Below are 13855 nucleotides of genomic sequence, written 5' to 3'. Positions count from 1 at the left end.
AGGAGGCACACAAGCGGTAAGGCCCCTCAGATACCAAGGAAGGGGCCGGGTCCAATCAGGCACACAGCAGTCCGGGACCCCCGCATGCACTCCACGCCGCTATCAGGAGCCAGGGCAAGCGGTACTCACATCCCCCACCTCCGGGTGCAGCCGCCCCGGTGACCGGGCGCGCAGTCTCCAGCAACAGCAAGGGGGGGGGGGGGGGCAGCACTCCGGCACAGGAGCACTGCACAAAATGGACGGCACCTCCGTCCCGTCCCCCTCCTCACCACACAACAGGAAGGCCCCTGTGTCCCCGTCACTCGACCCTCCGACCACGGACCGGGAGCTCCAGCTAGGTCACTTGCGCTCGTCAGGGGGCTCACTCAAGTAGGGGAGCCCCAGATGGTACACCCGCAGTCCGGCTCTAGCGAGCAGGCCCAGTCCGCGGCGTCACGTGATTAAGCGCGCCGGCGCCGCCTCCAGCAGCAGTCAGTCCAGCGCTCTCGGAGGATCACAGGTCGCGGGTCGGTCTGTCGAGCACAGGAGTCTCGGCGGGGTCACCGCCACTTCCGACACGCTTTCCAGCAATCGGGAGAGCCCGGGCAGGATAATTTGAAGGATTTAGCCGGTCTTCGGGACGGAGCTGGTGGAGCTCACGTCCTGTCGGCCATGCTGCTTGGCCACACCCCCGTATTGGCCAATAAATAGGAGACAAAATGCCTCTGGGGCCCTGCAATTTGAGCAACTCATCAAGCCTCGATAAAGTGTTAGATGCTATTGTTGTATTGCCTAAGGGAAGTTTTGATTAGCAACTTAAGGAGTGTACGTTATGTTGGTAATAGGTAACAGCATTGTATATTGTTCACAGCAGCATTGGACACTGTCACGTACTGGTACAGTAAATCTTGAACACCAGCAGGGCACACCTGACCCGTAAAAAAGGCTGAGTACGGTTATAAGTAGCAGGCTGGCAATTAATACATGTTATGTGTCAGCTGATAGATGTAGACTACTGTAGGAGAGTAGGGTCTGCAATCCTATGATCACCCAGATTTTTTGCTTTTTGCTGCACTGGTTTACGACTTTCCCTGGCTGTGGGCCTGCTAATCAGACCCACAGCCTAGCTGTTCTCTCTATCCAAATTGTACTCAGGTACTGAATTGGCACTGGGCCCTCTCCAAGTCCCTGTACCCAGGGCTGAGGTGCACCCAGAAGTCTCCCAGGGGCTGAAGCATGTATTGTGCCACCCCTGGATTGACTAACTAAAACTGACACAACTGGCTGCACGACAGCTGGGGCAAGGTGGTGTACTCACCCTTTGCTTTAGATATAGTATACCTATATCTAACCCTAAAATGGACACACAGATCTCCCATCAGTCACTCCTATGGCAGGCCTTAACAATCCTGAAGGCAGAGTGCTTGGAATCGTGTGAGATGGTGCTCTGGCATGAGCTGAGCCTGTCTGCGGCTTTCGGGATCCATCCCTTAGCCGTTTCCATGATATCGCATACCATATACTCTTAAGTGCATTATAATCCTCGCGGTTATGTGCCAACTCTGGTATCGCTTTATCAAAACATGTCGAGTAAGGTGTCATACGAATTGGAATACTAACCCCTCGCCAATTCTGGCGACGGGGTTAGCATTCCACCCTTCTAGAGGGACACGACATGTATGTAACCCCTAACCCCGGTTAAAGTCAGACAGAGCCTTAGCATCCACAAAATGGATGCTGCCACCGAGACACAAGTCTGCCCTCCTGCTGCTGGGAGTCCTCCCAGAGCAGGAGATAAGGACAAAGGGTTTCCTGCCAGGGGCGGTGCCAGCACCGTCCCAGACAGGGTTTTGTGTATTGTAGGTAGGCAGGGCTTTAGAGGAAGGTGACTGCACGTGGCACCCCGGTGCTCACTGTGCATAGGCTGGCTGGAACCAGTTCCAGGGTCACTCCAGACCCTGTGCTGGGGAAAAGCCCGCCAAGGAAGTGGGTGTAACCACCCCCCTCCTAGTCCCACCCATAGGGCAGGACTTAGTCGCGTGCCAGCCCCTTTTTACAGGATAAAGGTAGAGACTGGCCCCCTTCCAAATCAGATCATCTTTGAATCCTGAAACTACTTTCTGCGAAAGGAACTCAAGACTTCTTCCTAAGATTTCTCCCTTGTGACTAAGGAGTAGTCACCCTGCACCCGCAGGCACCATCTAAGAACACTGCGGTCTGCTGCAAGTCCTTCCTCCGGAATCCGACTGCCCAGCTCGACGAGAACCGGCTTCCCTGGCACCTCTGACCTCTACCCACCTCTACAGCCCAGCTGAGAACCGTGGGTGCGACGAGACCTCAAGGGACCGGCCATCTGCAAGACTGCACGACTTCTTTCCAGCAAGCCCGCCGAGTGAATTCCTGGTGAGTGCTTTGGGGTCCGAGAAGCCCCCACCCTGAGCAGCTCCAGCACCGAAGAGCAGCCCCCCAGCATCTCCACGATCTGCGTGGGGCCCTTCTGCTTTTTACTGCTCACCGCGTTGTTTGGCTACTAGCCCGCTGGCTTGTGGCCTTCCTGACGACGCCCGACGACATTTCTGCTGCTGGTCTGGTTGCTCCAGACTGGCCCTTGCTTCCCTCCATCGGAGAAGTACCCTGGACCCTCCTGGTCCACTCAAGACGCCATTTTAGGTCCACCGCGTGGGCCTTGCATTTGCCAAGACTTGTTGCCCAATCCTGGGTCCAGCGACGTCGACAGCAAGAACCTTCGTGGGACAGCTCGCACCTCCATCCTGGTCGCCGGCAACGCCTCCTGGTCCGAGAGACTGCAGAGCCCAGCAGCGCCCACTCACCTGACTGCGGTGACTTCGCCCGGTGCCATCCTGGTGCCCACTTAATCACTGGCTAGTGATTCAAGAACTTGGTCCCCTCTGCTTTCAGGTTTTCTTCTTCCTTGATCCAGGCTTGGATCCATCGAACTTTCCTTCACTGGTCGCCTGCCAGCAACTTCTTCCTTCCAGGCTCCTGGTCCGGCAACGAGATCCCCGACGTCTTTTCAGACCTATGCAGCTGCAGCCCCTGGGCTAGGTAACTTCGGCACTTCGGTGTCCCAGCATAGCCTCACTATCCTAGGGTCAGGATCCACTGTCGTTTTCTTCCTACCAGGTCGGGTTCGCCCGTGAACACTAACTTTGCCTTTACTAGCCTCCATAGACTTTGTCCCGCATCCCGCGTGAGAGTGCACACTCTGCACCCGAGTCCCCTAGGTCTCCTAGAAGTAATCTAACGATTCCCTAGTCAAGTCCTAGCGATTCCAAAGCCTATTAGAACTGTTACTTACCTGCTAGTAATTCGCATTCCACTTTTTAAGTATATGGTTTTTCGTGCCCCTCGGGCATTTGTGTATAACGTGCTAACTTAAGTATTTTCGTAAGAGTTTTGTTGTGTGCTTAGCACCCTGTCCTCATAAAGAGTACAGGGTTGTTGTGATTCTAATAAATACATTGTTTATTTTCATAACACTTGTGTGGTGTCCTTTCACTGGGTGTTCAAGGGGTAATGTGATGGTAAAACAGCTGGCTTAACACGCCCTCTAGAGTCTTAGCCTTAGACTGCTCGTATCCATGCTACTAGGATAGCTGGTCTATAAGGTTGACTTACAACCAATCATCAATAAGGGTTGTTTGGACTGATATATAGTGATCACTAGAATAGTGAGCACTGCACATCAGGCCAACTTCTCACATTGGTGAGCAGCGGTTGGGATTTGAGCTTGCTGTTGTTTTACCACACATGCCCTAAGAATATCTTGTGAAAGATCACATAAGTACTAAAGGTACATATAACTTAGCTTAGAATACTCTGAGTTCTACTGAACCAGCTGTTGTAGCTCCTAGGGCCTAGCACACCCTAAACTACAACTCTAGCAAGGGATCAGTAGGCAAACATATAGTGTAGGTAAGTGCACCACTTACACCTCACTAGAAAAGCATGTCTACCCAGGGAGAATCTACTGAGACTCCCCTGGTCAGTGTTGACCCTCCACAGGTCACTTCAAGATATGCAGCTCTCAGTTTCCAGGAGATGAGACAAATCTGTGTCTCCAGGAAACTGAAGCAGGGGTCTAACCCCACCATTCCCTTTCTGATAGGTCTCTTAGAGACATATGATGCCAGAAAGCTTTCTCAGTTACATGAGAACATGCCAGCCTTAGAAGGAACCTCTGGGGATCCAGACCTCCCCAACACTGATTCAGCAGTTGAGGAGGAGGATCAAGAGGAACTCTCTGGGGATGAGGTAGACAAGGGTCTTGAGGTAGTCAGAAGGCTAACTAGGACCAACTTAGACTTACTTGGGCTAGGATCTGGGGGACCCCCAGTACTAACCCGAAGTGGGCCTAACCTTGGAGTTAGGAGAGATAGATCTCTTTCTAGGGACTCCAATAGATCTCTGCACTCTAATGCCTCTTCTCAGGGGAGAAGGAATCCTCCACAGAGGAGATTTACTTCCCCTCAGAGAAAAGAGCATGAAGCTAGAATGAGACAAGCTGAACTGAGGATTGAAAGGGAAGAACTTGCCCTGGCCAAAGAAAAGCTTGCCTTTGCTAGAGAGCAGCAGATGAGTGGGCTAGCTCCCACTGGTGGCAGCAATCTCCCAAGAGATAGAGAGAAGGGTTTAGATACTAAACACCTGACTAAAATAGTGCCCCCCTTTAAGCAAGGGGATGATATCCAGAAATGGATGGCTGCTCTGGAGAGGGCCTGCACTGTGCAGGGCATTCCCCAGAGTCAGTGGGCAGCTATACTGTGGCTCTCCTTTGATGGTAAAGGTAGAGATAAGCTCCTCACTACAAGAGTGGAGGATGCTAACAATTACCAGGTCCTGAAGAATACACTGGTTGATGGGTTTGGTTTAACCACTGAGCAGTACAGGTTGCTGTTCAGAGACACCCAGAAAACTCAGTCTCAGGACTGGTCTGATTTTGTGGATTGTGCCACCAAGGCTTTGGAGGGCTGGTTGCTGGGTAGCAAGGTTACAGATTACACAGGATTGTATAATCTAATGATGAGAGAACAAATTTTAAACAATTGTCAGAACCCGTTGCTGCACCAGCACCTTGTTGATTCAGATCTGACCTCTCCTCAAGAATTGGGAAAGAAGGCAGACAAATGGGTCAGGACAAGGATCAAGCAGAACCAGAACCAGAACCAGGGTGGTCAGAAGAAAGCAGACCAGAAGGGTAATGTTAAGAATGAGCAAAATGACCAGAAGTCTTCACCAGGTCCCCAACAAACCAAAGAGGGTGGGGGTCAGGCTTCCCAGAAGAAGAAGACTCAAGAAGGCCAGTCAAAAAGGTGGTGCCAGTACTGCAAAAGTAAATCTCACTGGTTTAGTGAGTGCACCAAAAGAGGAGGACAAACTCCTGCCACTACAGCTCCTAAAGCAACTGCACCCCCTAGTACAGTCAGTAGTGGTAGTGTCACTCCCAAGGCATTAGTTGGGTTAACCTTGGGTACTGAGGGGTCTGACAACTTAGTTGGCACACTCACTCAGGCTGTCCTTGTCTGTACAGGGGATATGGATATGTCCCCTGAAATAAGTCCCAATACTTTGGGCAAATACAGGCAGACACCTTTGATAAATGGCAAAATGGCTCAGGCCTATAGGGACACTTGTGCCAGTGTCACCATGGTGACACCTAACTTTGTGGACCCTGGACAGATCATGCCAGGTACTGATTTCCTGGTGACCAATGCCAGCAATGTCACTACTAGTCATAGTGTGGCAATTGTGGCTTTCTCCTGGGGTGGAGTGAAGGGACAAAAGAAAGTTGTAGTCAGTTCAGACCTCCCAGTTGATTGTTTGTTGGGCAATGATTTGGAGTCATCACAATGGTCAGAAGTGGAGCAGAGGACTCACATGGAGATGTTAGGCTTGCCAGCACATGTGCTTGCTGTGACTAGGTCACAGGCCAGAAGATGCCCCACTGAACAGGTGCTGGATCCTGAAATTATGGACCAGACACCTTCCAAGAAGAAGAGCAGTAAGGGTAAGGCTTTGCCTTCCCCCTTGCCCCAGGTTGAGGATCAAGTCTCTGAGGAGGCTGATCTAGAAGAGCTGAGGGAAACTGAGCCTAAAGAGCTTGAACTTGATCAAGTTGAGTTTCTGGGCTCAGGGGGACCCTCCAGAGCAGACCTGGGGAAGGAACAGTTGAGCTGCCCTTCCCTTGAACCCCTCAGACAGCAGGCTGCTGCTGAGGCTGCAGGGAATGCCACAGGTGCCCACAGGGTATACTGGGAAGATGGACTCCTGTACTCTGAGTCAAGAGACCCCAAGCCTGGTGCAACCAGGAGGCTGGTCATCCCCTTGTCTCTGAGAGGTTTCCTTCTCACCTTGGCCCATGAGATTCCCCTTGCAGGTCATTTAGGTCAGACAAAGACTTGGGACAGGCTTGTCTCACACTTTCACTGGCCCCATATGAATGAGAATACCAAGGAGTTTTGTCGCTCATGTGTCACTTGCCAAGCCAGTGGTAAGTCAGGTGGCACAACAAAGGCCCCCCTCATACCACTACCTGTGGTGGGGGTTCCCTTTGAAAGAGTGGGGATTGACATTGTTGGTCCAATGGAACCCCAGAGAGCATCAGGACACAAGTTTATACTGGTGGTGGTGGACCATGCCACCAGGTATCCTGAGGCTATTCCCCTTAGGACCACTACAGCCCCTGTAGTGGCAAGAGCCCTAGTTGGAGTGTTCTCCAGAGTGGGTTTCCCTAAGGAGGTCGTTTCTGACAGAGGTACAAACTTCATGTCAGGATATCTGACTGCCATGTGGAAAGAGTGTGGTGTGAACTACAAGTTCACCACACCCTATCATCCACAATGCAATGGGCTTGTTGAGAGATTCAACAGGACCCTGAAAGGGATGATTCATGGACTACCTGAACCTCTTAGGAGAAGATGGGATGTCCTGATCCCCTGCCTCTTGTTTGCTTACAGAGAGGTCCCACAGAAGGGGGTTGGCTACAGCCCTTTTGAGCTTCTGTATGGGCATCCTGTAAGAGGACCCCTGTGTTTGGTGAAGGAAGGATGGGAGAGACCTCTCAAAAAGCCTGCAACCAACATAGTGGACTATGTACTTGGTCTCCGCTCCAGGATGGCTGAGTATATGGAGAAGGCATCTAAAAACCTGGAGGCCAGCCAAGAACTTCAAAAAGCTTGGCATGACCAAAAGGCTGTACTGGCTGTGTACCAGCCAGGACAGAAGGTGTGGGTGCTGGAGCCAGTGGCCCCAGCAGCTCTGAAAGACAAATGGTCTGGGCCCCACACCATCATTGAGCAAAAGGGAGAGGTTACCTACTTGGTGGACCTTGGAACTCCCAGGAGCCCTCTCAGAGTGCTCCATGTTAACAGGCTCAAGGCATATGTTGACAGGAAGGACATGAGCTTGCTCATGGCCACAGATGAGGGACAGGAGGAAGAGAGTGACCCTCTCCCAGACCTGCTCACTCAGAATCCTGATGATGGGTCAGTTGATGGTGTTGTCTTTTGTGGCAGCCTCACTGAACATCAGCAACAGGATTGCAGGCAAGTTCTGCAATCCTTTCGACATATGTTCTCTCTGACACCCAGCCAAACTGATTGGTGTACCCATGATGTTGACACTGGAGACAGTCTGCCTGTCAAGAGTAAAATCTACAGACAGCCTGATCATGTTAGAGACTGCATCAAAACTGAAGTGCAGAAAATGTTGGAACTGGGAGTCATTGAGCCCTCAGATAGCCCTTGGGCTAGCCCAGTAGTTCTAGTGCCAAAGCCTCACACCCAGGGTGGTAAGAGAGAGATGAGGTTTTGCGTAGACTACAGAGGCCTCAATGCAGTCACTAAGACTGATGCCCACCCAATACCAAGAGCAGATGAGCTTATAGATAGATTGGCTTCTGCCAACTTCTTAAGCACATTTGATTTGACAGCTGGGTATTGGCAAATCAGGTTAGCTGAGGAAGCCAAACCCAAGACAGCATTTTCTACCCCTGGAGGGCATTATCAATTTGTGGTAATGCCCTTTGGACTGAAAAATGCACCTGCCACCTTCCAAAGGTTGGTGAATCAAGTCCTCACTGGGCTGGATGACTTCTGTGCAGCATATCTGGACGATATTGCTGTCTTTAGCTCCACCTGGGAGGATCACCTGGTCCACCTGAGGAAAGTGTTAGAGGCCCTGCAAAAGGCAGGCCTCACTATCAAGGCCACCAAGTGCCAGATAGGGCAGACACAGGTTGTATACCTGGGCCACCTTGTAGGTGGAGGCCAGGTTCAGCCACTGGAGAGTAAGATACAGGCCATCAAGGACTGGACTCCTCCAATCACCCAGACTCAGGTTCGAGCTTTCTTGGGCCTGACTGGGTACTATAGGAAGTTTGTCAGAAATTATGGGTCCATAGTGACCCCCCTTAATGACCTGACAAGCAAGAAGATGCCAAAGAAAGTTCAGTGGACAGCAAGCTGTCAGAAAGCATTCAATGACCTAAAGCAGGCCATGTGCACAGCACCTATCCTCAAGAGTCCAGATTACTCCAAGCCATTCATTGTCCAAACAGATGCTTCTGAGTTGGGTGTGGGAGCTGTTCTGTCTCAACTGAATTTTGATGGTAATGATCAGCCTATTGCTTTCATTAGTAGAAGGTTGACACCCAGAGAGAAAAATTGGTCAGCTATTGAGAGGGAGGCCTTTGCTGTGGTCTGGGCCCTGAAGAAGCTGAGGGCCTACTTGTTTGGCACTCACTTCACCATTCAGACAGACCATAAGCCCCTCTTGTGGCTAAATCAGATGAAGGGTGAAAACCCCAAACTGCTTAGGTGGTCCATTTCCCTACAGGGGATGGATTTTACAGTGGAGCATAGACCTGGGACTGATCACAGCAATGCTGATGGGCTCTCCAGGTATTTCCACTTAGAGCAAGAAGACTCACCTGGTCAAGGTTAGTTTATTGTCCCAAAGTTTGGGGGGGGGGTCATGTAGGAGAGTAGGGTCTGCAATCCTATGATCACCCAGATTTTTTGCTTTTTGCTGCACTGGTTTACGACTTTCCCTGGCTGTGGGCCTGCTAATCAGACCCACAGCCTAGCTGTTCTCTCTATCCAAATTGTACTCAGGTACTGAATTGGCACTGGGCCCTCTCCAAGTCCCTGTACCCAGGGCTGAGGTGCACCCAGAAGTCTCCCAGGGGCTGAAGCATGTATTGTGCCACCCCTGGATTGACTAACTAAAACTGACACAACTGGCTGCACGACAGCTGGGGCAAGGTGGTGTACTCACCCTTTGCTTTAGATATAGTATACCTATATCTAACCCTAAAATGGACACACAGATCTCCTATCAGTCACTCCTATAGCAGGCCTTAACAATCCTGAAGGCAGAGTGCTTGGAATCGTGTGAGATGGTGCTCTGGCATGAGCTGAGCCTGTCTGCGGCTTTCGGGATCCATCCCTTAGCCGTTTCCATGATATCGCATACCATATACTCTTAAGTGCATTATAATCCTCGCGGTTATGTGCCAACTCTGGTATCGCTTTATCAAAACATGTCGAGTAAGGTGTCATACGAATTGGAATACTAACCCCTCGCCAATTCTGGCGACGGGGTTAGCATTCCACCCTTCTAGAGGGACACGACATGTATGTAACCCCTAACCCCGGTTAAAGTCAGACAGAGCCTTAGCATCCACAAAATGGATGCTGCCACCGAGACACAAGTCTGCCCTCCTGCTGCTGGGAGTCCTCCCAGAGCAGGAGATAAGGACAAAGGGTTTCCTGCCAGGGGCGGTGCCAGCACCGTCCCAGACAGGGTTTTGTGTATTGTAGGTAGGCAGGGCTTTAGAGGAAGGTGACTGCACGTGGCACCCCGGTGCTCACTGTGCATAGGCTGGCTGGAACCAGTTCCAGGGTCACTCCAGACCCTGTGCTGGGGAAAAGCCCGCCAAGGAAGTGGGTGTAACCACCCCCCTCCTAGTCCCACCCATAGGGCAGGACTTAGTCGCGTGCCAGCCCCTTTTTACAGGATAAAGGTAGAGACTGGCCCCCTTCCAAATCAGATCATCTTTGAATCCTGAAACTACTTTCTGCGAAAGGAACTCAAGACTTCTTCCTAAGATTTCTCCCTTGTGACTAAGGAGTAGTCACCCTGCACCCGCAGGCACCATCTAAGAACACTGCGGTCTGCTGCAAGTCCTTCCTCCGGAATCCGACTGCCCAGCTCGACGAGAACCGGCTTCCCTGGCACCTCTGACCTCTACCCACCTCTACAGCCCAGCTGAGAACCGTGGGTGCGACGAGACCTCAAGGGACCGGCCATCTGCAAGACTGCACGACTTCTTTCCAGCAAGCCCGCCGAGTGAATTCCTGGTGAGTGCTTTGGGGTCCAAGAAGCCCCCACCCTGAGCAGCTCCAGCACCGAAGAGCAGCCCCCCAGCATCTCCACGATCTGCGTGGGGCCCTTCTGCTTTTTACTGCTCACCGCGTTGTTTGGCTACTAGCCCGCTGGCTTGTGGCCTTCCTGACGACGCCCGACGACATTTCTGCTGCTGGTCTGGTTGCTCCAGACTGGCCCTTGCTTCCCTCCATCGGAGAAGTACCCTGGACCCTCCTGGTCCACTCAAGACGCCATTTTAGGTCCACCGCGTGGGCCTTGCATTTGCCAAGACTTGTTGCCCAATCCTGGGTCCAGCGACGTCGACAGCAAGAACCTTCGTGGGACAGCTCGCACCTCCATCCTGGTCGCCGACAACGCCTCCTGGTCCGAGAGACTGCAGAGCCCAGCAGCGCCCACTCACCTGACTGCGGTGACTTCGCCCGATGCCATCCTGGTGCCCACTTAATCACTGGCTAGTGATTCAAGAACTTGGTCCCCTCTGCTTTCAGGTTTTCTTCTTCCTTGATCCAGGCTTGGATCCATCGAACTTTCCTTCACTGGTCGCCTGCCAGCAACTTCTTCCTTCCAGGCTCCTGGTCCGGCAACGAGATCCCCGACGTCTTTTCAGACCTATGCAGCTGCAGCCCCTGGGCTAGGTAACTTCGGCACTTCGGTGTCCCAGCATAGCCTCACTATCCTAGGGTCAGGATCCACTGTCGTTTTCTTCCTACCAGGTCGGGTTCGCCCGTGAACACTAACTTTGCCTTTACTAGCCTCCATAGACTTTGTCCCGCATCCCGCGTGAGAGTGCACACTCTGCACCCGAGTCCCCTAGGTCTCCTAGAAGTAATCTAACGATTCCCTAGTCAAGTCCTAGCGATTCCAAAGCCTATTAGAACTGTTACTTACCTGCTAGTAATTCGCATTCCACTTTTTAAGTATATGGTTTTTCGTGCCCCTCGGGCATTTGTGTATAACGTGCTAACTTAAGTATTTTCGTAAGAGTTTTGTTGTGTGCTTAGCACCCTGTCCTCATAAAGAGTACAGGGTTGTTGTGATTCTAATAAATACATTGTTTATTTTCATAACACTTGTGTGGTGTCCTTTCACTGGGTGTTCAAGGGGTAATGTGATGGTAAAACAGCTGGCTTAACACGCCCTCTAGAGTCTTAGCCTTAGACTGCTCGTATCCATGCTACTAGGATAGCTGGTCTATAAGGTTGACTTACAACCAATCATCAATAAGGGTTGTTTGGACTGATATATAGTGATCACTAGAATAGTGAGCACTGCACATCAGGCCAACTTCTCACAACTACGTTAACCTAACGTCTGATATAGTGAGGACAGTTTGGTGCATTAAATCCGAGTCATGGATATTTAAACGCATGTATAGCCTCTTTAATACAATCAACCATGGATTGGAGTGGTGGAAGTTGGGTACAATATAGCAATGCCCTGTGACAGCACGTACCATCCTTCTTTTCTTTCAGCTTTGATTGCATACACTAGACAAGACGTGCTTTTATATTCCATTCCAAGATGATGCTCAAATGTTTTTTATTAATGATGAGAAGAAATGACATTAAGGCACCTTGAAAGCAAACACAAAAGGTATAATGTTAGGACTCATGATGTTACATAGAATAATGGTAGTTGATGGCTAATTTTTAAATCTGATGTTAGCCTATATTGAAAAACTTCTTTCATGTTTCCTATATAGAACTATTTTACTGGGGACAGATTGGCATCTAGATTGACTTTGATACACAGTATTGAATATTTTGGGTAAGACGTCTGATTCAGTAGTGGGCCCCTTAGAGATAACAAGAGAGGGGTAACTGCTACTGATGTTAAAATATGGCTTTACTCTTCCTTTGGCGGAGAATGGTTGCCATCCTGTATGCTACAGGGTGGATAGTATATATCTTTCGCCCTCATTGGTGGAGAATAAGTAACAGTAAGTATCTAGATATGGGTTGCAATTGTAAGGATAGCGCTGGCCTAATTCTATACCTTAGAAGCACACTTAGAAGTAATAAATGGTGCACCCTTATATGTGTTCTCATCTCAAATAAGGAAAAATATGTTTCTTATTTATATCTTATATTGTTTGGTGATGGTGCAAAAACTATTCTTGATAGTGTGACGATTAGTAGGTTTCTCTGTTACATATTCTGCCCTCAGTAAGTTGGAATGTGATAATAATGGAGAACTTGATAGTGTGAAGATTAGTAGGTTTCTCTGTTATGTATTCTGCCCTTAGTAAGTTGGGGTGTAATAATAACGGAGAACTCACAATGGTTAGGACACGCTTTTCGGTGATGGCACTATTTTGGTGTTACGTGGCACATTTGGATTTAATCACGTCACTTTTACTTTGCAGCTTTGTAAGTTGGTCTAATCGATGTCATTTTATTGTTAAATCATGGGCTGCTAATTGATTGTATTTATATATTCTCTTAGGAATTCCCAGGGTATAGAGAACACTGGTCTGTTATCTGGCGGGTCCTGATGAAGGTGGTGTTTATCTGCATCGTAAACCACCGAAACGCATTTACCAAGACTATTTAGATCCTGTTAGATGCAGTTGCCCTAAAGGGTCACAGAGACTGAAACCAACATTATGTCTCAGATTGTACAGATATATGCTGTTGTGATTGGGGTATGAATATAGTATAAGAGACATGAATGTATGAGAGTTGGTTGGTATGTTTGTGTTGTATACCTCTCTCTCCAGATCTGCACTTGCTGGCACGGAAAAGGAAAGAACAGACTTCAGCGCGCGAGGGCGGCATCTAAGTAGCTGCCGCAACGTCATCTCGGCAACCACGGTGCCAACGACGGATGCTGAGCCGCCCAACGCCACCTTCCGACGCGCAGGGGTACTGCTGACGAAAACTTTTCGGATCCAGTCTGTCGCCCGGGGGTAATTCTAAGGTAAGGAATCTATCACTACGTGTTTCTTTCAGATATATATATACAAATAACTTACAAAAAGAACACCTCTCTTCAAGATCTCCTAGTCAGAAGCCATTTTCAGATAAAACCACAGACAAATTGGCTTATGGATCAACGTAAAGGATTTAAACCTTGCTCCTCCTGTAAAGCTTGCAAAATTGGTACCAGTAAAAAAAGCATTGAGGAACCTAATGGCAAGATAATGTACATTGACCAACAAATCACTTGCACATCTAAAAACGTGGTTTATGTAATCGAATGCAGATGCGGGATCAAATATATAGGCAGCACCACCTGTATGTTAAAAAAGAGAATCCTGGAACACATCAGGGCAGTGAAAAACAAAAACATGCCATATGCCACGGCAAAACATAAATGCATGCCAGGAAGGAGACTGGAGAACAATGAGATTGTATGGCCCTAAAATGCTAAAATGCTAACCAAAATGGAGAGAGGTGGTGATACAGTTCGGAAATTGCGACAAATTGAGTCCCACCTGATCATCCGATTACGAACAAAAATACCG

The 13855-nt window shown here is 49.7% G+C and overlaps 1 protein-coding gene across 2 annotated transcripts in view; it reads right to left on the bottom strand.

Moving 5' to 3' along the window:
* DMXL2 (Dmx like 2) overlaps positions 1-13855 on the bottom strand; it is a 1907871-nt gene that overhangs the window by 1620764 nt on the left and 273252 nt on the right. The window lies entirely within an intron of this gene.

The sequence above is a fragment of the Lissotriton helveticus genome, chromosome 3_2 (genome assembly GCF_964261635.1).
Source record: "Lissotriton helveticus chromosome 3_2, aLisHel1.1, whole genome shotgun sequence".
Taxonomy (NCBI): domain Eukaryota; kingdom Metazoa; phylum Chordata; class Amphibia; order Caudata; family Salamandridae; genus Lissotriton; species Lissotriton helveticus.
Note: the sequence above shows the minus strand (reverse complement) of the source record. Positions and strands in the feature narration are given on the sequence as shown.